Source organism: Neofelis nebulosa, chromosome 1 (genome assembly GCF_028018385.1).
Source record: "Neofelis nebulosa isolate mNeoNeb1 chromosome 1, mNeoNeb1.pri, whole genome shotgun sequence".
NCBI lineage: Eukaryota > Metazoa > Chordata > Mammalia > Carnivora > Felidae > Neofelis > Neofelis nebulosa.
Window position 1 is genome coordinate 202,488,387 of NC_080782.1, and position 25,345 is coordinate 202,513,731.

General features: G+C 34.6%; 1 long non-coding RNA gene across 2 annotated transcripts; it reads right to left on the reverse strand.

Moving 5' to 3' along the window:
- Nucleotides 1–1,746: 1,746 nt before the first annotated feature.
- On the reverse strand, nt 1,747–24,440 carry LOC131497147 (uncharacterized). 2 transcript variants are annotated; one of them, XR_009254797.1, is made up of 3 exons: nt 24,368–24,440; nt 23,332–23,613; nt 1,747–2,105 (listed from the first exon to the last, which is right to left on the reverse strand). It is a non-coding gene; the product is annotated as an uncharacterized LOC131497147 (long non-coding RNA). The 2 variants fall into 2 exon arrangements; XR_009254805.1 differs by having other exon boundaries at nt 23,332–23,530; nt 24,368–24,436.
- Nucleotides 24,441–25,345: the final 905 nt, after the last annotated feature.

Genomic DNA, 25,345 nt, shown 5'->3' on the forward strand with positions numbered 1-25,345 from the left:
AAGTTTTTTAGAAGGATCTAAGACAGTACACTAAGAGCATCAGCTGTAGAAGATTAGACAGAATTATTAATGATTATGTGGTCTGCTATAAAATGACTCATGGCACTCCAAATTTCTGTCATTTCCCCCTTTTGCCACAAGTTTGCTTTGCTTTGCTCTCCAACATGCATAGCTATCTGATTTGCCATATAGCTCCTGTTTCCTCATAACTATTGTTTCCTCATAATTTCAGGTTGAATCTGGTTCTTCCTTACCTGACATAAAATCCTCCAGTGTTTCCTTAAGTGGGCCTTTCTAGATTTATCTTCTGCTAAAAGCTACATTATTGTCCCTACATTTTCCAGTTTAAATTCCTGAAAGATAAAATACAATCACCTAGTTGATCTGTGTTTTCTTTCCAGTCTATTGACCAGGAAACCATGGATTTGGAACTTATCCATTGTTTGATTTTCTGGAGCTTAGAGACTGGGGAGTCAAATGATTAAAAATATAGGTGTTTAGGCTTCTCTTCAGAAGTTAATAGTAAAAAATCTCAAAATAATTGCCTTGTTTCACATAAAGGAATAATTTCAGAACAATATAAAGAGTGCCAATGATAAGATCTTGTAAAACGTAGAAGGGAAACAATAAACGACAAACCCGGGGAAGTCAGAGACATTTCCACATAGACAATATACTTGAGTTAGTGTTTAGTAGCCATTTTCCGGGTCTTTACATAAGTGGAAGAGCTTTTCTTTCTTTCTTTCTTTCTTTCTTTCTTTCTTTCTTTCTTTTTCTTTCTTTCTCTTTCTTTCTTTCTTTCTTTCTTTCTTTCTTTCTTTCTTTCTATTATATTTATTTATTTTTGAGAGAGCACAAGCTGGTGAGGGGCAGAGAGAGGGAGGGGGACAAAAGATATGAAGTGGGCTCTCTGCTAACAGGCTGACAGGCTGACAGCAGTGAGACCGATGTGGGGCCCTAACTCATGAACTGCCAGGTCATGACCTGAGTGGAAGACGGTTGCTCAATGACTAAGCCACCCAGGTGCCAGGAAGAGCGTTTCAAAATGAGAGAATATATGCCAAGGCACAGAGTCAGAAAGTGCTTTTATATATCTGGGAAAACATAAATAATTTTGTCTGGTGGAGGAGGTAAAGGTCGGAAATTTGCCAGCAATCATTTGCAGTAATAGTTAAGGGCCAGATAATGGAGATCTTCTGCATCAATGAAATGCTTATGCATTTTGTCCCATGAGTGATATGCAAACATAGAAATGTTTTAAGTGGATATGTGTTATGTTTACATATGCATTTTCGAAAAAGCATTCTGGCAATGCATGAGACAGGATTGAAGATGGGCTAGATGGGTGATCAATTAGATATCACTTACAGTGGTGCTGTCAGGAGAACAAGGAAATGGAGTGGCAGTGATGGCTTTGGAATGAAGATGTCAGGATAAATGCAAAAGCTGCTAAAGAATCAGTGACCCCTTTTCTGTGAACTCACCATGGTGGCTGGAATCTTGTACACATATCCTGAAAACTGGAAGATCTTTAAGGCTCTCATTGTAGCTCAGTACAGTGGGGTTCAGGTTGGCAAGCTGTCCGTACCACCCACTTTCACTTTATTTAAACCAACTACACCCTAAATTTCTCCATAAATTTCCTGCCAGCAAGTTCCCAGCACTTCATGGGGACCGTGGATCCTGTGTATTTGAGAGCTATCTCACTGCCTACCATGTGAGCAATGAGGAGCAGCAGAGAAGAAACAGGTGGCACAATGGGTGAACTCTGTTGATAGCAATGTAGTGTTACCAGCCAGTACCTGCCCACCTTGGGCATCATGCACCACAACAAGCAGGCTACAGAGCATAGAAATGAGGAGGTGGGGTGACTTCTGGGGTTGCTGGATGCTCACTTGAAAATGAGGACTTTTTTGGTGGAGAACACATGACGCTGGCTAACATCACAGTTTTCTGAACCCAGCTGTGGCTCTATCAACAGGTCCCAGAAACTTCTTTCAGCCAGACCTTCAATCAGAACAGTACCTTCAAGTGAACATCTCTTGCCATCACCCAGATGCCTGCACCTGTCCTTGAAAGAGGTGGGGGTCAGTAAAGAAACCACACTGAAAGAAAAAACAAAAAATAAAAGAAAACAGTGATAGGTGTCAGTGATAGGTTCTTGAGTTTAAAACCAATGATCAAACATTAACCATATGAATATTATTGTTAGATTATCATATTTAAATCATTATTACTTTCATATTTTAGTTATGGGATTCTTATCCAGAGTGACTGCTAAAATTTTATCAATAGTGTCTAAAAATACCTTTCACGGAACTTTTCATGGAAGAGAAGATGATTGAAGGCTGAGAGATTATTTATAAGATTATCATTTATTAAACTGCGATAAGAGGTTGGGGGGAAGGCATTCCAACATCAGAGACTGCAAAAAATAGTATTTCCTCTGTTTCCTAAAAGCTGGAATCCACCTCCTCAGCTATTAAGGAACTGTAGTCACCCTCACAGTCAGGGAGCTTAGAATTCATCATAAATTCATTGTCACTTCACAGATACATAAAGGGTAACGTTACATACAGATATTTAATTCATTTGTTCTTTTATAAAATACTTATTGACAAACTATCTCTCTGCCTCCACACATAAATGTTAGTGAGAGTGATAAGAAGTAAGATATATATTGTTTGTCAGATTCTACAATTTAAAGAAGTAGGAGACTACAATTTAAAAAAGTAAGACAGAAGTCCCACCCAGAGTACTGGAGTCCTTCAGCTCCCCCTTGCTTCCTGCCCATGTCAGTGTGAAGGTTCAGGAAGAGGACAGTTACTGCTTCATTCCTGGAAGGCAAAAGGATCTGGAATCTTCATCAGATCCTGTTCTTCTTGTTCTTATATCCTATATTATCAGCCTAATTTAGTTGCTCTCAAAGTGTGTTGCATATATATTGAATACAAAGTTCATTAAAAATGCAATCTCCTTGGCCTCTACAATTTATATTCTGACGTGATAGAGATATGGTGGCATTCAGGAATATGCATTTTTAACAACACCCCAGATGACTCTTATTGAAGAGGTCTGTAGTACACAATTTCACAAATGCCAGTAAAGTTATTCTCATTTCTAAAACAATAAATTATAATGAAGTCAAATGATTAGCCTGAAATGAGTTTGTGGAACAGGTATCAGAGATTCCAGTGCTCTCTTCGGCAGCACATATACCAGAAACAGATTCCAGTGTCTGCCTCATTTGTAAACTTTGAGTTCAGCTGCTTAGTGGAATAAAATGTCCTGAAAGCCAGCCAGACTTCCAAGATGTTATAGAGCTGACTGGGTATGGGAAAACATCCTTACCAAACATTTGCTATATCTGGAGCTTATCCTTAATTTAACTCCCTGACAGTTACCTCTAATGGGCATGACTATTTAGGAATTATAACCCTTGTGTTAACCAACCCACATTAGACAGGATTTGTTTGATTTATTTAATTGAGCATAGAAGACAATTTTCTACTTAGAGGGTCAGAAACAATAAAATAATATACAATATCCTTGTTTTTGTCTTTAAATATAAGTCTAATTGAATTTCAGAAGTTTTTACTCTATGTGTTAAAAAATTTGCAAATTAAGGCCAAAAGGATAATTATCATAGACACAAAAATGCACAATGTCAACTTAATTTTGTGGTCTTTTTATATTTCCTCTAAATATATGAATTTGTGGGGTGCCTGGGTGGCTCAGTCCATTAAGCGTCCGACTCTGGATTTTAGCTCAGATCACGATCTCAACGGTTTGTAAGATCGAGCCCCACATCCGACTCCACACAGACAGTGGGGAGCCTGCTTGGGATTTTCTCTTGCTCTCCCTCTTTCTGTGCCCCCGCACTCAAAATAAATAAATAAAACATTAAAAGGATATATATGAGTTTGCATTCATGTTATGAAGCAAAGTGTTTACTCTGAAGTAGTACCTATAGCAACTTTCAACCACATTCTTCATACCTTTAAGGTGATTCAGAAATATTTATATTTTGGATATTAGGAATTTGTTTTTTTCTTTATGAAAAGAAACTTATTAGTGTTTTTATTCTCAGTAGGGGTAGGAGTTGTAATTTTTATATTTTAATAATATTTGGATAACTAAAAGCCATATGAGTATAGTATAACAACAATTTATTATGAATGAAAAGGCATCTGGCTAGCTTCAGCAATAATTTCTATTATAAGCATATTTTTTATGCCTTCAAGCTTTTCCTTCAAATGTGTGTTGGGGATGTATGTGGTATTGTTATAGATCAAATAATTTACTATATTGGAAATGTTTAGAGGCTTCATTTCCTCCTAATTAATCTCAGAAAGTTCACTGATTCTACATCTTATTTGACTTTGTATTTGCAAGATGGAAGCCTTGATAATAAGCCTAGATTAATCAGAGTAATGGGCTTAGATGGAGTTGCTTTAACATCTGGTAGGTTTGGACTTTGCTTCTGGGAAGTGTGTGCACATAAACATTAACAACAAAGGGCCATATGTATCCAGCATATGTCAAATTCACTGTATTTTAATACTTCCTAGATTGCCTATGGATTTCTTAAGGAGATTATTCCACACCAAAATTATATATCAAATGACAATTAATTCTTTTTTTTAACTTTTAATGTTTATTTATTTTGAGAGAGAGAGGGAGAGACAGAAAGAGACAGAGCACAAGCAGGGGAGGGGCAGAGAGAGAGAGGGAGACACAGAATCCGAAGCAGGCTCCAGGCTCTGAGCTGTCAGCACAGAGCCTATTGCAGGGCTAGAACTCATGAGCCTTTGAGCTGTTAGATTGACTGAGCCAAAGTTGGCTGCTTAACAGACTGAGCCACCTAGGCACCCTGAATGACAATTAATTCTTAAAAACAAGAGGAAATTCAAGGTAAAGACCATAATTTGGGTAGTTCTCTGAACGAATTCTTAAATGATCAAAAGTTTACAGGAACTTGAAAAGTAATTTAAATCTTCAGCTTAATTGATTGAATTAATTGAACTCAGCGCACATTGAAATACATTGTATAGAACCAGATAACTTGAAGAAAATAGCTGAAGAAATTCAACAAAGAGATAAAGACATAACGACATAAAATGGAGCTAGAAATGAGGCTATTATAAAAATAGGTACCATAAATCCTATATCTTTGCCAAGCATGGTTTAGAGTTTTGTCATTTATCAGTGGGCATGAGAAGAGAAATCTAGTTTTTTATACAATCTACAAAATTCTTAAGATACAGAACATTTTAGTAAATACATAGATGTTTCTGATTAATAAAAGAAACATAGAAAATGATACAATAAAGTAAACTTTCTTAACACTGAGTATATTGTGTATGTAAAATTCATAAATGTAGAATAAAATGCAATATAGAATGAAGTATAAGAAAGTAACAAAATGTTGGCATAGGGTAATGAATAATATCCCAAGACCCACTGCCAAATTTAATGGTATTGTTTATTAGAGCATCTGTCGACGTAAGACCTGACTTGATATTTTACCTGTATCCTGCTTCTTACAGATTTTAGTCCAAGAGTTTAAACTCTGAGATTTGGTATGACAACCAAAGGATATAAGTATGATTCTATTATATGAAGTTTTATAACAAGCAAAATGAATCAGTAGTGATTTAAATCAGAACCATGGTTACCTAGGGGAAGGTTTGGTGGAAAATTGTTTGTGAAAGGGCATGAGGAAACTTTTTGGGTGATAGAAATACAATGCTTGGGATGTCAGGTACATGGATCTGTATATTTGTCAAAACTCATCAAATTGTACATTAAAAATGGGTAAATATGTAATTACAGCCCAGTAAAATGATTTAAAAACACGATTTCATATAAATTAATTTGTACTCTAATTATTTTCTACTCTGACACATTTTTCCACGTCAAAGTGTATTTTATTATACTGTAATTATTTTATCCTCTTTATATTTAGAGACCAGAGTTCATGTTTGTCTTGTTTACCATTGTATCCTTAGTGAGTCACCCATAATTCATATTCAAAAATAATTTTAGAGTTAAAATTGATAATAAGATACTCAGAATTCCATTTTCATTGATAAGCTTGAAGTATTTGAGCTGTCATAAATTTATTTAAAAATTAGAACACTATAAATGTCCTGCTACTTAACTTCACAGGTCTCTGATTTCTAGCGGAATGAAATATTTACACTATTATGACTACACAGTGTATGTATATCTATCTGTTATGCATGAATGTATTGATATATCATATTATTAACTGAGTGAAAAGGGTAGTCTTTATGACACTAATTTCATATACACTAAAACTACTGGGACTATATTGGTAATACTGTCAAAATTGTAAATGATTGTATTACTAGTTCTTAAAATATTTTTGTCACTAGTCTGTGTATTATATAACTTTTCTATCAGTTTATTTTATTTTATTTCATATATATACGTATATGTATATATACATATATATGTATATGTAATTTATTTCAAGTTAGCTAACATACAGTGTATATACAGCGTGCTTGTGGTTTTGGGGGTAGGTTCCTGTGATTCATCTACCAGTTTTTACCTGATAATGAAATGAGAATAATTTATAGCTGAACTCAGTGGTAATTTACATATTTCCATATCCTCCACCTCTCTACCATGTATGGAACCGTGACATATTTCCAAAGTGAAGGGAAGTGTTACATTTCTAGGCTCTCCAAGTATCTACCTTAGGCCACAGAACTGCTCTATCATGAGTTATTTCAAAATGAAGGCTTAATTTAAGAGAGACAGAATGGAACATAACAGACGTAGAGGGGATTCTGGAGCATTTTAACATGTCTGAGCTTCAGTTTCTTTATTTTTAAAATAAGGACATTGAGCTAAACATTCTTAAAGATCTCATTCAATTCTAGGTCTATAATTCTGAGATCATCATAGGATTATAAGTTTCTTTTTTTTAAGAACTCAACCTGAAAGTAAGAATATGATATGAAATATGAAGAATGAGATTATCTTTTAGAATTTAGGATGACATGGTAATGACTTCCAGACTAACACTTATTTTCTCATTTTATGTCTCAAAAACTGTGTCTCCATTGAATGCACAAATATGCCTTAAAAGATGGCCCATTAAAATAATTTTCCCTCAACCTAACAGACTAAGCAGTATGAAGAATTATGACTGCTTTTCCATCTGACATACCTTCTACTTCATTCTATTCCTAAAACTCAGCACAATATCTACAATTTAGTAATTTCTCAATAGCTATTCATTATTATTATTATGAGATGACATAATTGAGAAAAAATTGATCAATGTCATTTTTGCTATTAGGTCATAGTTACCTTTTTAATGAACTGTTTATAAGCATTTAATATTAAAAATAAGAAATAAAAAAACTTGCATATTTAATAGACATTATTACTTTCATCCCAGATCTCTCCCTCACGTTTTTTTGTAAGGCTTTCAATATTAATAGCTTGAACACCCACACACAAATTCTTAGCAGATGGATATCCTATGCAGTATTGAGTACTTCATTAATTATTCAAGAATTTGTAGGTCTAGTTACAGAATCAAAAATGTCATTAATCATTAATAGTGCTTGCTTAAATGCATTAGAATAAGCATTTACTTCTCACAACAGAACACCAAATGTATAGATTACCCCTGTTTAAAAGTTACTTTCCCATTTCACCCACTTAAAAGTTGGTTCATGTTTAGTCCTCAAAGCCATTTTCTATCAGGGGAGGATTGGCTTCATTCTGTCTTTTAAATGAACCAATTTAGATGGGTATTTACCTAATTTTCTAACTTTTTATATATACTTTTAATTGGAAACTCTGTCCAAAGACAATGTCTTTTAACAATGTATATATTTTTAAAGTAGATTTGTTAAATTTCTTGGCATATTGTAAATTTGTAAGCACTTTCAAGTAGAATGAAACGTTCAGGAATTTCAAGACTATGATCTAGGAGGTGAAAACCGAGATAAACATAAGGTACTAGATAAAAAAAAAAAATTGGCATAATTCAGGTCAAATGTCTCAATTTATAGGTAAGGAAAGTGAGACTAAGTGACAACGTGATGAGCTCGAGTTCACACATGTAATTAGAATGGGAGCTAATACCAAAAATAAAATTCCAGTAGTACTCTGCACAAGCATTACACTATTACACAATCTGTGTACTGTAACTTCCAACCAGCTCTGCTTGAATGGTGTAATTCTCTAAAATTGCTTATGAAAACACAACCTAAGTATAAATTGTTTTGCTCTTTTCTAGATGTATAATCTATGCTTCTTAAATGCCAAGCCAGACAAAATGAAAGCACAGGATTATTTGTGGACATGAGAAAGAAATTTTGGGCGGTTTGTACAATTTAATAATTTTATTCTTATTTGCATGGCAATAGGAAAGTACAACAAAATAAATATTTGTTAAAGTGTAGTGTTTGAAACTATTTTCTCATTATGTCAATGGTAAGAATAACAACCTTACAAGATTAACAAATCTTCGACCAATTTAATTTCCTGGAAAATCCAGACTGAATATGATTCTAGGAAAGACTAATTAATAAGACAATTATCTTCCCCGGTATCTTTTCTCTATCTATTTTGACTTATTTATACTGCTGGTAGGTTTCTCAATGATATTCTTCTTATTACTAACTAACTAATTAACTAACTAATGCTAATAAAGGGGTGGGTAATGATAACACCTCCATTATGTATTAAAGATCCAGAGATGCATCACTGGCTTATTACCGATTTAACTGTAGCACAAGTCGATAAGCAAGTGTCAAGAAATGAAGTAATCTCTTTTACATTTTTTAAATGTTTATTTATTTTTAAAAGAGAGAGAGAGAGAGAGAGAGAGAGAGCAGGGGAGGGGCAGAGGGAGAGGGAAACACAGAAGCCAAAGCAGGCTCCAGGCCTCAAGCTGTTAGCACAGAGCCCGATGAAGAGCTTCAAGTCATGAACCATGAGATCATGACTTAAGTTGGAAGCTTAACCAACTGAGCCATGCAGGCAACCCTGAAGCAAGCTCTTTTAGAAGCTCTCACGTTATTATGAAGTTTCAGTAAGATGAAATAAATACAAGTAGATGAAACCTACAAACATATACAGTAGCCCTCCTCCCTCCCTCCCCCCCCCCCCACCCCGCCATCTCTCCTTATGTGTTGGTTTTACTTTTATTGGTTTCATTGCCCCTGGTAAGGCAATAGTTGTCCTGCAGTAAGGAAATAGATAATCCTCCTTCTGTATCATCAGAAGGTCAATAGTGGCCTAATGCTACATCACAGTGCCTACATCATTCACCTCATTTCATCTCAACATGTAGGCATTTTATTGTCTCACATCAGCACAAGAAGGGTGAATACAATAAGATATTTTGAGAGAAAGAGAGAATACATTATTGCAGTATATAGTTGCAACTGTTATATTTGTTAGCTTTTGTTGTTAACCTTTATTATGCCTAATTTATAAATTAAACTTTATCATAGATGTGTACATATGGGAAAAAACCAGAATATACAAGGTTTGGTACTATCTATCAGTGGTTTATAGCATCCACCAAGGCTTTTGGAACATGTCCTTATGCTTCCCGTAATGGAGGATTACTGTAGATAGAAGATGATTGATAGATAGATAGATAGATAGATAGACAATGCAAAACTGTAAGAAGAAAGAAAAAGTAATTGGATAGAATATTAGTAACATATATGCAGGGTTTAAAAAGATTTGTGTGAAATGGTTTTGCAAAGAAGAGGAATCTAATTTGTAAAATAAAATAAAAAAGCTAAGGAGAAATTAACAGAAGTCCCAATGTCTTCTCTGGAAGCACAAAATATGTGAGTTATCTTAAGACATGGCTCATTTCAGCTACTGAGAAATGCTTAAAAATGGTAACTAGGAGCTAATGTTAAATTCTGTTTGAAAGGGACCAATTAGAAAAACAACATATTGAAATGTTCAAAAATATTCTGGAATTAATCAAATATTCAGAACCCCATCAGGTATTAAAGTACTTCATAAATTTCTCAGCAAAGTGTTCACTTAGTAACATAGAAACAGTCACTTAAGTTGCTTTGAATCATTTTTATATCTATTGTGATTTAATTGTGAGAGAAATTAAAAAAGCATTCTCTCAATCAATTTTTACTACTTATTTCCTATATATTATTGATGGATAAGTCATTGAGTCAGGGAAAAGATAACATCTTTTTTTATTTCTGGAATTCTCACCATGCATCAACAAAAATATTAAAAACTAATTGTTTGACTAATTAAAAGTTAATGCGGTCTTTCAACTTTTTACCAACTACATAAACCTACTTACTATTTAATTTTGGAGCATAGATTCAGATTTTTGCTCCTCCTGCTATCAGAAATTATTCCTATTGACAAGTTTTCTCTTTTTTTATGTGACTGAACCCTAAAGTAGTCTGCAAAATAGAAACCCTCAGCTAATGAGTTCAAAACATTTAAATTAGCTCTAGTTTACATTTGCTTGGGAATCAAGCAATACATGTTTCCCATGTGTCAGTGTTTCATATTTCAATAAACAACTTTTCATTATTTGGATGGAACAAAATTTTCACATTATTTGACAGACCATTAAAGTAAGTACATTTCAAGGTTTATGTTTAGCTTTTGCTACATGCTTTATTATAATATAAAATGGCAGGTTGCTGAATTCAAATAGTATGCTTGGAATTTGGGAGTAACCCACCACAGTGAGGATGAACAACAAAAGATCGTGTCCACTGGAAAAGGAGGTCCTCCGAGTTTTTGCTAAACGCACTCAGTATGCAATGGTTCCACTTGGTGAGCTGCGATCTACCAGCTTCCCTGGACACTGGGACTGGCTAACTGGCACTGCTGGTTACCTCAAGAACCTTTACCTGTCAATTCCTAGGTCCCAAGGTAGCAGGCAATACTGTTCGCTGTACGTAGTTGTTATCAAACTAGTAAGTCAAATCGAGAAGTCCAGAGAGTTTCTCTGAATTAAAACACTCCTACATTCACCGTCAGAGGAAATTAATGCTGTGGCTTTCCTTGATTTATTTTGAATTGGGAAAGAAGAAAAGGGTTGCTTATAGAGCAAACCCCTCCGGAAACTTTCCTTTTACGTGCTCCAGAGAGTTCGCACTAAGTACACTTACATTCTGGAGAGAAGTAATGTTACTCAAACTTTTAAAACACCTTTCTCTGTGATTCTTCTAAGAAGATAATGGAAAGAGGCTTTATTTTGCAATCAATATTGTTGTTAAAAGACATTTATGGCTTCATGGAACTCAGTTAAAAGAACCCCTCAGAAAAAGTAACTGAAGAAGAGCTGATACCTGACTCTTTCTTTTCTCTTAATTTAAGACAGAAACATCAAAGTTGCAGGCCCTCAAGCAGTAGCAAAAGTCAAGTGCTGCCATTAGACTACAAAGCAGCCTTTGTAAATTATTAACTTTCCGACGGCAGCATAAAGTTAGTTTCTATATAAAATCATAAATATTAATCAGTCAAGGAATTATTTAAAATATATAAAAATACCTTAAAATATTATCTTACGGGTCTGCAAAGCATTTTGAGCTTTTGTAATTTAGAATCATTTACCAGTAGAAACATTCGTTACAGGTAACTGGGGGCAACTGTCACATCACTGGAATAATTTTCAGCTTTATTTATGGCTTAAATTAGCAACCTCAAGAAAGCCTTCATACTCAGCAGAAGTAAAAATCCCATCCCCAAAGATTCCCAACTATCAAATCATAAGTATATGCAATTTGGGTGGTAATGTGTGGCATGTATGGTGATGTGACTTTTTTTCCAGACATCCAGAGGGGAAGGAATCTTTATTAGTCTCCTACTCCTGGGAATACTTCTGAGTCCCTAAGGATTTTACTTATCTCTTCAAACTGTTTTGTAGCATTAGACATAATCCAATACCAGCCTTCCTTTTATAAGGCATGAAATGGCCCGATTGGGAAGAGTAAAGAGTTCCTCATTAAACGCAGCATTCGTTTCTCTTCTTCCCAGACTCACTCTCCTCTTTACTTGGTTAGCATGGATTTTAGATGGTGGCAAAGAATTACTTTATCTTCAGGGACATTAGACTTTTGTGCGATTTTCAAGAGCATGGTCCCAGGAGTGAGCATCGCTGTGCAGCACTCCCTTATGTAAGATTTTTTGTTTTTTGTTTTTTTTTTCTTTTTTCTTTTTCTATAACAAATCTTTGAAGAATTCAAGAGACCCACAAAGGGTTATTACATATTTTCCTGTTGCATTTCTTGCTCTTTTCTGGATGTGAAAGTGAATATTGACTTCATAAGTTCAACTTGACTTGACTTTGGTTGACAGGTGAGATGATACACACAGGACTTTGGGAGTGAAAGGTTACATCCAAGAAAGAAATATGCTTTCTCAGAGCTTCAGCATTCATTGTACTATATAACTAGATCCCTCTAAGACTGGGATTGTCAACTTTAAGTTTCAATGCACTAAGTAAAATTTAGATATTTATTTTGTGAAATTAAATACTTATATTTCAAGAGCTCCTTTTTACAATTTGAACTAGTACAATTTGAAATTTTTATCAATCTGACTTTCTTGTACAAATAATGTGATGTCAGAGGAGCTGGAGATGGGTTTGGGTTAATATAATCCGAATTCAGGAAAGACTGCTTCTATTTCTAATGACATGTATTTATCAATTGTGTGACCTTGGATAAATCACTTATCCCCTGAGACTGACGGCTTTCATCTATAATATTAGACATGAATCTTTGCATTATCTCACAGAGCCAGTGAGTGGAAAAAAGAGGATACTGTATTAGTAATATAACAAAATAAATACTTTCAAAACTGTAAGGAAGTACAGATAAAAGTGTGAAAATGCCAGATGATATGAGACCTGATATATGTTATATTATGAAATATGTTTGTATTTTTAGAATATTTTGCATTTTGAAATGAAAACACCAGAGGTGCCTGGGTGGCTCAGTCGTTTAAGTGTTGACTTGATTTTGGCTTAGGTCATGATCTTATGGTTCCTGAGATCAAATCCTGGTCCCGCTCTGTGTTGACAGTGCAGAGCCTTTTTGGGATTCTCTCTCTCTGCCCCTCCCCCATTCATGCTCCCTCTCTCTCTTTCTCAAAATAAGTAAATAAACTTTAAAAAAGTAGTTGAAATGAAGTTACCAGTTTCTTGATGGTCCGCAATGTATGACATGATTAGTATAAATAATTTCCATGTAATTTGACAAAAGTGACACTGTGAATTACACTGTATGTGATAACATGAGAATACATATTGCCTTCTTCTCCTCAGCTAAATAACCCTGAGGAACCACTGTTGGAGAATGTATTGAATGAGCATACTAGGTCACCTAAGAAGTAAAGATATGTGTATTGGTATCATCAAAGATAAATGTATCAAGTCCCAGACAAAGTAAAAGAAAGCATTATTTCTGCTGACTTCATACAGCATGATAAATATTTCCATTAGCTTTCCAAATATCATGTGAAAGTTACCGAATGATTACATATATAGATACACAGTATCTTTACAAGCTGTGGGGTGCTTAGGGCTCAGTTGATCTTACTACCTTAAGTATGAAAATAAATGTATAAACCTAGGATTTGTGCACATGTATATATGAACATAAAGGCATTCTGTTTTTATTTTTCAGAATCTTAGTACTTTTGTACCAAGGAAAATTAAAGCCTGGAAGAGACTTTTAAATCATCTAAATTTCCTCAAAGGCAAGGCATAAAAGAATCAGTCTGAGGTGCACATTGTCTGATAGCTGAGTTGCCACCATCATTATTCTTAATTATTTTTGACATTTTGTCCATTATCCCATGAGGCTCCTTGGAGGATAGAAATAATCAGCTGGAAGTGAGGACTAGTTAATTATCTATAGTATTTAAAAAGTTGTGGTATTATAGATGCAACATCAATTATGGAAATTGGTGATAAACCCTGACAGTAGAAATATATCTTGGAAATGACTCTTAGCCACAAGTTTAGAAATCTTGTCACCGTCTCTTCTCCCCAATAAACTAGTAAAATCTCATTTGCAACAAGAAATATATATAAGAGTAGTTTAAGTGAATTACATCATAGGAAAATATAAAATATAATCGCCTTTTAAGCCTGCAAATACAGTGGTTTTTAAAGTTGATGATTTATGCAGGGTAATTATATACATTGTTCCTATATACATGAAGAAGTGATTGTAATTGTTATTTGGATTTGTTTATATTAAACAAGAAACTGCCAGTTATTTTACAAAGATAATTTTATAAACAGTTGTAATTTTTTATATGTTCTTAACCCAGAATTGTACCATACTAAGCTTTGGGATCTGAATGTGAACTGTTACAAAAGTCATTGCATTGGAATTTTACCAAAACTCCCTTAAGCAAAGGCTAACTTTTGAAAATAATTAGCTTACCTATAATACTGGAAATGAAGTTGTTTTCTCCACATAATCTTTCAACAATGGATTGGAAAATGAAGATTATCTTTGTTTTATGGGAAATTTTATTTATATTTTGCAATGTCAAATATCAGCATTTTGTATTCCTTTCTTACAAATCCCTCTTCAACTCTTTTTTGAATTTATAGATTATGTTAGTAAATGCAGCAAAATGCCTGGTTTTTTGAGAACTCTGTAAATGAAGGAAAATGTAAATCTTATTAACTGGAATGATCCCATCAACTCACTATTTGTACAGCTGGGAAAATAATTACAAGCCAAGTGTGGTCAGATTGCCAGGGCCCAGCCTGTTCTATGAGCTGTTTAGATCAGTGTTGGCATCTCAACCAGATGAAATATTGCTAACCCAGGGAGCACGTAGGCTTTGGGAATGTTTTTGGTTGTCTCAGTGACTAGGTAAGAGAACTACTGGGATTTAGTGGAGAACGGGGGGTACTAATTTACATGACACTGTACAATGATAATTCACCTCATCCTAAATTTGCCCCAGTGCTAGTGGGTGCTCAAGATGAAAGCTGATATACAGAGAAAATTCTGGAATTCCTATTTCTATTCACTTGTACCTAAAAATGAAAAAACAAAAAACTTTACAATATTGGTATACATATTAGTATAATTACATGTGAGTGATTCATAAAGTAAGTAAATACACATATACTTCATAACCCTCACATTTACTGATAGCGGTTTGCAATAAAATAAAATAATGCAATGAAATAATGTTTGAAGATTCTTGCTTTAGAAAAGCAAATATTTATTAAGTTTTGCCTGATGGTGATCACACTTCAGGATTATCAGTAGAGTTTAGGATAGTTTATCAGGACAATTCTTTGAGTAGTTTCAGGAAGACGGAAGAGTGGAGGGGCTTTATTGTTTTTATAATCTTTTTCTTTTTTTTCTTAGAGTCAAAGTTCCTCTTGTTTGACTTGCTTAGGATGGGTACATCAGTGATGGTTCAGTCAGAGAAGCAGACAGCATATGTGTGTGTATAAACACACACCCACAAACAGAAACAGGCCATATTAAGAGATTTGACCTCAGGCAATTGTGCCCTTTGGCTAAGCAGTCTCTGGAAAATTGTCTTCACATCTAATGTTGGAGTTGAAAGTCTGCAGAGCAGGTGGACACATCACAAAGCGACTTCACTAGTCTTTTGGAAGATGAACTGTGTTTCCCTCTCTGAGGCTTAAATGTTGTATACAATCTCCTCAGGGAGTAGGCATATATTCTGAATAGGAGTGGGTTGCGTGATTTGTAATAGGCCAACATCAAGGCAATGTAAATATGACTTGGGTTGGAAGTGGTTATACAACTCTGAGGCAAATATATTTTTAATTCTAAGATATAAAATTAATATCTACACAATTGAATCCTTAGGGAGTAAATTAATTTAATGCAATATGTTATTTAGATCCACTTAAAATTTAGTGGCTTGAGTAATATGTGGAATACTTAAGCAATAGAACATGACAAACAATTCAGCAGTTCTGATTAATTTACTTCTTTGGTGCTTCCAGTCTGCATCAGAAAGGCATTAATCAACTTTACTTCATGGCTTGCTAGGTCTTGTTGCAATTATAAAATGATTTGCTATTATTAATGTTTAAAAAATAATAATAATGTTTGTATTCTCATTGATAACACCATACCTAACACCTTAAAATATGCAGTTAAATATGTTATTAGATATTTGCATATATTTACCTATGATAGAGCATTTTATTATCAGTTACACAATTCAAGAATTTTAAACGGTAGTGTGTATTCCATGCAGTCAAGGCAAAAACCCAAATGTGAAATAGTGAAAGGATTAGTATTTAAAGCTGAAATACAACACACACACACACATACATGCAGGCACATATATAATTTTTTATTCTAGATTCTGGTTATGAGTGTAAAAACATACTTGAACTGACTCTTCTTACAGAATTCATCAAACTGCTACATAATCATTTACTTATTTGTATCTACCCCCACCAAACTCAGGATATAATAATTGAGAGCAGTTTGTATAATATGAATATTTGGTGTACAAAAAATTTGGTGAAAGGTAGCACAATGTCAAAAAAAAGGGAAAAGAAAAAGACTTCTAGTACCTTCCCTAAAACTTACAGGTTATCAAGTCCTTCATCTTTAAAATAGGAGATCTAAATTAGATAACTTAAAAGTCGCTTCCTTTCCAAATTTTGGTGGACTATGATTCTGCTTCAGCTTTAAACTTTCTTCTCCTTTTAATTAACTAAATATACAAGAGACACATAAGAATGAAGTTCATATTTTTAAGAGGAGAAGAAAGCAGCACGGGCTATGTGTTTGTTTTGCCCAGTTTAAAAAGGGATCATTCTGTGGGTCTTCAGTGATCCTATTACAGAATTCCTAATTCAACTAATCTTCTAAGGCTATTGTTCTCTTGACTGGTTGTCACTTTTCTCCTATACTATCATTTTAGGCAAAAGTAAATCTGCTAAGTAAATCCTTCTTGCATTGTTTGATTAAGTAAAATCTGTAAGTGGAGAGAGAAACCAACTTTCTTCACATGCTTATGTAAGTATTCGATTATGTTCAATTTTTGGCAGAGAATAGTGCTTGTTTCCTCATCAAGACATTCAGTCATAGAGTAAATCCTTTTTTTTTTTTTTAACAGGTAAGGTTGAAGCCAATTGATCCTCTCTTAGAGTTTGCTGGGTAGAGCTCATCTCAACGTTTCCCCAGAAATAGATTCTGAGAAGGAAATTAGCAAGTGGGAGGAATTTTAGAATGCAATCTAGAGATCAACACTGGAAGAATGGAAGGGAAGAAAGCAGGAATGGAAGGAGGCTGGAGGTGAGCTGTGATGCAGTCTCAGTGACCTCAGTTCATCCATGGGGAGTGCCGAAAAACCCTTATAGTTGTTCTGAATAGGAGCAAAGTTGGTGGATGGCTATCTCTGCACACGAATCATTCATTGACTGCAGGCTATCCTGTGAAGACACCCATGACTTTGAGAGTGATGCAATTCAGACAAAGCTGTTTTCAAGAGAACTGTTGGTTGAGAGATGTCTGCCAGCAACATTCCCACGAGCTAGAGGAATATGTCCTAACATCCTAAAGGGGTAGGGAATTAGGAAATGTACTGCAGAAACTCTGCCTCATGCATTTCCACAACTCCTGTAGAATACCTACTTTCATTCCCTTTAGCTGGAATCGGAGCAAACTGAGCTAATTGATAAAGACTGCTGAATTTTGGATTCTGTTTTGAAAATCAATAAACAGTGTTTAATCCATAAAAATATCAGATTAGGAAAATGAATAAATTTCAATGGCAGTAAATAGAACAAAAAAGAGTCCAAAAATCATATCAAATCAGCTAGGATATTTGAATAAATCATGAGAATATTATGTAATATTCAAGATAACTGATTTCAAGAAAATATTGTTTTCCTCCTTATTTGTTTTCACTAAAAATTTTAGAAAAAATATGATGTGACAGGGCCGCAAGCAGGAGTACATCTTGACCAACACACTGCTGCTTGGCATACCATAGGTGTACCAGGATTCATGCCAGAATGGACATATTCCATTTTAACAGTCTAAAAACACTTGAAAATAATTAGACATAGAATTAAAATGAGACCAGGCATGTCACATTCTGAATAACAAGTTAACATTCCATTTTATCTCAATATAATTTTAAATAATGATGTTTCACTCATATGAGATGGGAGAGAATTGGTTGTTGGGGGAAAAAAGTTAAAACTAAAATCTTTAAAAAAATTTTTTTAACGTTTATTCCTTTTTGAGAGAGAGACAGAGTGTGAGCGGGGGAGGGGCAGAGAGAGAGGGAGACAAAGAATCTGAAGCAGGCTCCACGATCAGAGCTGTCAGCACAGAGCCCTATGAGGGGCTCGAACTCGTGAACCACGAGATTGTTACCTGAGCTGAAGTCAGTCGCTTAACGACTGAGCTACCCATGTGCCCCAAAATTGAAATCCTTTGAAATGTATATATCTTTTAATATTTGGGAAATAGCATGTAAAAAAGAGTCAAGAAAGGTTAAATGGAAAATAAAGGACAAGGCATAACAGAGGAAAAATTAGTTGAAAAGATACATTTTTGGATGACTAAGGAGCCAATCAAGATATAGAACCTGTTCTTAACCTCAGATACTTCCTCACTCTTTATTCAAGTCAATCTCTATGTCTCATTAGGTGCACAGTGTTGTGATTTCTATAAATGATTGAATTTTAACTCAATTTACTTCTCTCCTGTTGATTTAGAAATTCTGAAACCATAATGTTAGTATAACTGAATTTTATATGCATTAATGTAAATAAAAGGAAATTTTAGGATATAGTAGATTTTTTTTTTCTGCGTGTGTGTGTGTGTGTGTGTGTGTATAAAAACCAACACTGTGTAGACTTTAAATGATTAGGACAGGGGCGCCTGGGTGGCGCAGTCGGTTAAGCGTCCGGCTTCAGCCAGGTCACGATCTCGCGGTCCGTGAGTTCGAGCCCCGCGTCAGGCTCTGGGCTGATGGCTCGGAGCCTGGAGCCTGTTTCCGATTCTGTGTCTCCCTCTCTCTCTGCCCCTCCCCCGTTCATGCTCTGTCTCTCTCTGTCCCAAAAATAAATAAAAAACATTAAAAAAAAATTAAAAAAAAATAAATAAATGATTAGGACAATTAATCAAAGTACTATCTAAAAATCTTTTTATTTAAGGCTTAGGTTTAATTTTTTGATGTTTAAAAAAATTTTTTAGTGTTTATTTTGAGAGAGGCAGAGCATGAGTAGGAGAAGGGCAGACAGAAAGGGAGACACAGAATTCAAAGCAGGCTCCAGGCTGTGAACTGTCAGCATAGAGCCCAATGTGGGGCTTGAACCCACCAACCATGAGATCATGACCTGAGCCAAAGTCAGAGGCTTAACCAACTGAGCCACCCAGGTGTCCCTTGATGGTTTTTATATTCCATGGCTTTACACAATAAATGCAAAGTTTTTTAGAAGCAAAATGGGAATTATTCATTGAAAGAAATATTTAATGGTAAGATAGTTGATGAATTAAGACTACATAGTGATAAAGTAGGCATATATAAATTGAGTATTACCAGAGTAAATAATGAAATCTCTTTTTATCACAACTGCAATACATTAATAAATACAGTGCAGGGTGGGAAAGATGAAAGCAGTGGAGACTTTCTTATGAAGAGTCATTTATTTTTGAAGTTAATAGGGGGTTATTTTCAGATGTTTAGTTAGTTATGCCACTGGCTAAAGCATTTTATTCGCTCTTCTATCAGTCATGTGAGAGGTTGCTTTTTGTATTTGTTCAAAATGGCAAGTGCTAGAGTCATAAGACCTCAATTTTTATTGTGACACTACCATTTGCCAAATGTGTAATCTCTCTTTGTTCAGTTTCCTTCTCTTAAAATGGGGATGATGATTGTACTCACTTCAGAGGATTGTTTTGAACATTAAATGAGATAAATAATGGATGTAAAGCTATTAGCACAGTGCCTAGCACTAGACAAATCCTCAATAAATGTCTGTTGTTTTGTTGCTATTGTCATTGCTACAAGGCATGCAATAAAAAAATAAAAGGGAGTCTTTACATAGATGAATTTATCTTAATGCCTAATCAATGAAAAATTCATTCCTTCATTCAAAAAGCATTGTTGAGAGCACACTTTGTATGAAGCACTGTGCTAATGGAGTTCCAGAATGGATGCTATATTGTGTCTGTTCTGGAAAAGTGCCTGGTCTAGTGGGAGTAACAGGCAAGGCAAATGTTATTAAAATATAATAAGATAAATGTATAATAATAATATATACCAAATTCTACAACACAGTAGATGGTGGCTTAGACTTGTGAGAAAAGATACATAGGGAAATTTTATTTGATTTATGTCTTAAAAGGTGATCAACAGATTTCCAAACTTGGGGATAGGAAAGAAGAAGCCAGGAAGAAGATATCTTGGCACAGCATTCAGTACAAAGACAAGGAGATAGGAAAGGATCTAAACAATGGATCTAAAGGTCCACTAAACAATGTCAAATGCCATGTGGGGAAGTAAGTAGAATATAAAGGGAGCCGGAGAAGTAGTTTTAGATCCTCTCATGGAATGTCTTGGGTATGAAATTTATCCCGTTGTCTCCTTTATTGTTGTCAACACAATAAACACAGTTATCTCTCCTTGTATATGGACTTCAGAGAACTGTACTGTATAATTAATGAACACTTGATTAACAGAGGAATGGACATTGACTATAAAGAGATGAGAAATTCATCTAATATATGACAGCCTTCAACTGGCTTCTCAAGCTGGTTAATTTTGGCACACTTATATTTGACAAATTTAGTAACCAATTAAGGACAACAAATCACATATTGCAAGCAACCAAGACTTGCACCAATCTTTTTTAAAATCTATTTTCCTCTGCATAATTAAGCAGTTACTGCATTATGAAAAACATTCATCTATGGTGAAAGTGGTTTGTTCAATGTAATTTGTTAATATTTTCAAAAAGTTCCCAAGAAAGTTTACTGTTTCAAATAGTAATATCTTCCTCCTCTAAGCATCAAGACAAATGTAAACCATTCTCTGAGAGAATTTATGATGTTCTGTCATATATTGTAGTCATTTGCTGTATTTGAAAGGGGCCCATGAAACTCCAAGTATCTATCACCATATGCACAAAACTCCTGAGGAAATAAACAGCCAGATATATTTCCTTGGGAACACTTTGGCATACTTTGTTTCATTTGATCCTGGAATACTTGCCATGGTTGATTGGACCAGAGAATATTGACATTTAGTCCTAGTGATTAAATAGATTTGAGTAAGAGCATAGAATCTACATACAAGCTCTGGTGTAATGGTCTCAGAACCATTCTTTGTGAAGTAGATTTAAAGGAGATAAGATTCAGCCAGTTCTACCTAAGGTTTATCTTAGAATATGGGGATGAGATGGGAAATATGGAAGATATTAGATTATACAGCAACCCATGTCACCCTTATGGAGAATAACCTATTTAAATGAACAATGTCACAGATAGGAGACAGATTGGAAAATTCAGTTCCATATATATTAACAAAATCTAGATTTAAAAATGCTTTACATACTGGTTTCTCAGTTACTTGGAAATCTATTTCAATCTTTTTTACCCCCCATATGAACAACATGCCTGAGATGTAAATATCTCATTAGGTGGACATTAATAATATGTGGACACTCTGTCCTCTAATGGCAGAAGAATGAGGCTCCCTAATCTCTTACCTCCCAAAGGAAAAAAAAATTCAATGTATTGTGCTTCTTTAGTAGATGCTGATATTAGGAAAGAGCACCAGAACCACTTCTATAACTATAGACACATATTGATTCACCATTTAAGTAGTTCTCTTATTTTAGTTCATTATATGCTTAAAAGTAAAATCATCTAGTTTAGGGGTTGGAAAAGCTTTATAGGTGAATTAGTAATACATGTGCAATAAATTCATGAAAAGTTCAACTTGGTCTTGAGGTGGTATTTAAAGTTTTGACAAAGTTTGATCAATCTTTTCTTACATACTCCATATAGTCCAATTAGTTTCACTGTAAGTTTTGTTTTGACATCTCCCAATGGTTTTGTACCACTGTAGGTGTTTTTACTAAGATCCTTCCTTTGCTTAAATACTCAGCATATTAAATAAAACAACCACAAAAATTTCTGCTGCTAAATATGATATATTGCATTCAGTATTAAAATTAATAATTCTTGCATGATTTGCATTTTTGTTACTTTACTATGTATTTCCTATTTAGCTATCACTCAGTGAAGATGTATTTTGGTTGGAAAAAAAAAAAATATATATATATATATATATATATATATATATATATATTTTAATACTGTTTTGAAATTCTGTCAGTTTTGCAGGTAATATATGTGCATAGATGTTAAGTGCACATTCAAATTGGTGGTACTTTACTAAATCCGACAATGGGGATCTGTTTTAAGTGTGCATGTCATAATTATTTAAAGCTCTGTACATTTGGCATTTACTACGTGAACACATGCCCTTCACAGTGTGAGTGTTTCCTGTGAGTGGTATGTGAGTACTTGTTGATAAAGCTTTGGTGGCACTTAAGCACCTAGAGGTTTGGGGTACAGAGACTATGAAGAGTTTTAATGAATCATGAGGTTTTTAAAAATAGCATTGATGCCAGGCTTTATATCTATGAAGTAATTTGCATTCTCATTTTCAGATAAAAGAACTTGAACCCTAGAGTGGTCAAATGAACCATGAATGACTACTTCAGAGAGTGAATAGAGAGTAAAGTACATTTCCCAGCACACCCTTTAAATAGAGATATTTCTAAAGTCAGGGAATTCAGTAGGGTAATAAACATCAAAATGTTCCTGTATTCAATGAAGTTTTATCAAAAATATATCGAGGAATTGTCAATGAAAATAAATGCTTTGTTGGTGGTAGATACCTTTAAAGGGGCATTTGTTCTTGGCTGGCCAGATACATTTCTTATCTGTTAAGTTCACTAGTAGATAGAGAAAGCATTTCTCTTTTGGTAGTTGTTTGTTTTTTGTCTCATCCAGCTCTACACTGAGTCTCTTGAGGGAAGGAGCAGTGGTTTAACAATCTTTGTGTTCACATAAAGTGCCTCCACAAAATAAGTAATTAATAATTATTTATTGAATATGTTTCTTAATATAATTTGACAATTCTGAAATGAATTCACCAATGGTGAAAAAAAATGGATTTGAAGCTTGGATAATTAGAATGCCATAGATTTCTTCGGTAGTCACTAGATAGTATTAGTGACACCTAGATAATGGTCCCTAAAATACTTACGACAATATATGTCCCCTCTTGGTGGGTGTCTGTACCTTTTGATAAAGATGATCATTCATAGGGTTAGAAGAATGAGTTGAATCTCTTCCCGACAAAGACAAAAACATGTTCTTCACTGATTCCTGAATCAAGAAGCCACAGGTGATAACATTCATTCTTCTTCCCGTTACTTGGCTATGTGGATGGACCTTGTGCGTAACTGCAATTAGATGTAGGTGAAGAACAGTACAGGGTTTTTCTTAGCAAGCCGTAGTCAACCATAGGTAGCTGCCAAATTATTTTCTGTTGGTGAGAAATAGAAGGGAATTCTGACAAGAATTTTAGAAAGAGTAATAACTATTTAACTAAAAACTAATTAAACTAAAAAACTAATAACTATTTAATAAGCTATTAAATGCTCCTTTTTATGTACTTAATAATATGTATGAGGACCAACATTATTTGTTCAGTTAAATCAAAATAGAATCTGATGTTATTGTGAAATTGCTTAGATAATGCATTTAGCATTTCTTAACCTTTTCCTTTTTTTCTTGTCTTGTTTTTTCTTTCTTTCTTTTTTTTTTTTTTTTGAGAGAAAGAGAGCTTGAGTGAGAGTGGGGGAAGGGCAGAAGGAGAGGATGAGAGAATCATAAGCAGGCTTCATGCCCACTGGGCAGCCTGACACAGGGCTTGATGCAGGGCTTGATCTCAAGACTGTGAGATCATGACCTGAGCTGAAATCAAGAGTTGGATGCTTAACCAACTGAGCCACCCAGGCTCCCCTCTTAGCCTTTTCTTGTGTATGTGTGTGTGTGTGTGTGTGTGTGTGTGTGTGTGTGTAATGTTTCAGGTCTGCCCTTAAGGGAGAAGTCTACTATCTGAATTTTGGAGGTATAGAAATTTGTGATGCCAATTTCCCAGGTAAGTTTAAGGTCTGGATTCCCTGTTTCAAACAGCTCACATGTACAAAGGATTAGGTTCTATCAGACCATCTGTAATGGTAGAATATACTTTTGTAGAGCCTGAGCATTTCTACTAATAAGAGTTTATTGTTTACTTGGTGTCAGGAAGCCTGCTTGGATGTGGATACCAGATGATTCTTCCCACTCTTAAAGAAAATCCTTCAGGTCACGATCTCGCAGTCCGTGAGTTCGAGCCCCGCGTCAGGCTCTGGGCTGATGGCTCAGAGCCTGGAGCCTGTTTCCGCTTCTGTGCCTCCCTCTCTCTCTGCCCCTCCCCCGTTCATGCTCTGTCTCTCTCTGTCCCAAAAAATAAATAAAAAACGTTGAAAAAAAAAAAATTAAAAAAAAAAAAAAAAGAAAATCCTTCATGTCCAGAGCAATATTACCTTTTCAAGAATCTGTAAAATAAAAATATGATTTCTTTTCGGTGAGTTTGAAGTCAGAGCTTTATAGTGAAGGTATTCTGAAATTTGAAGTATCCACACCCTGATGGACACTTTAAAACCTATTTTATAATTTCTATATACTTAGATATTCAGAAGCACTACATACATCTCTTTAGTTAGATAATATGGGAAAAACAAGGACAAGGATTCTTCCAATTTCTTCTAGTTGTGCACAAATTATTCATCATTGTATTAGTGCAGTTGTAGTTACACATCACCATTCTTTATTGCTATTTCATTCTATAATACTTTTTGCATATGCAAGTTAATATTTCATTTGTAAAGTCTTAAATTTTTAATGTAGCTTGTAATGTCACCTGAGGAGTCTCTAAAATCAGCAACAAGCTATATGCAAGGAAATTAGATTCCACTGTAAAAATAGAAACCCCTCTGAAGCGGATGCAGTTTGCCTCAATTATTGCTTGTGTTTAGGCTTGGGATCCATCTTATCTTAAGCTTTTAAGGCGTTTTCATTTACTGATGTGCTAATACATTTACTGAAGTGGTATAAATGCTATATGTGATTGCCCAACCTATTTTAGTCTTACCATCTAAAAGAAGGCTTCTAAAATAGCCTTGTTCTGAGATGTATTGATTTTCCTACTTTTATTTATGTATACAAACATA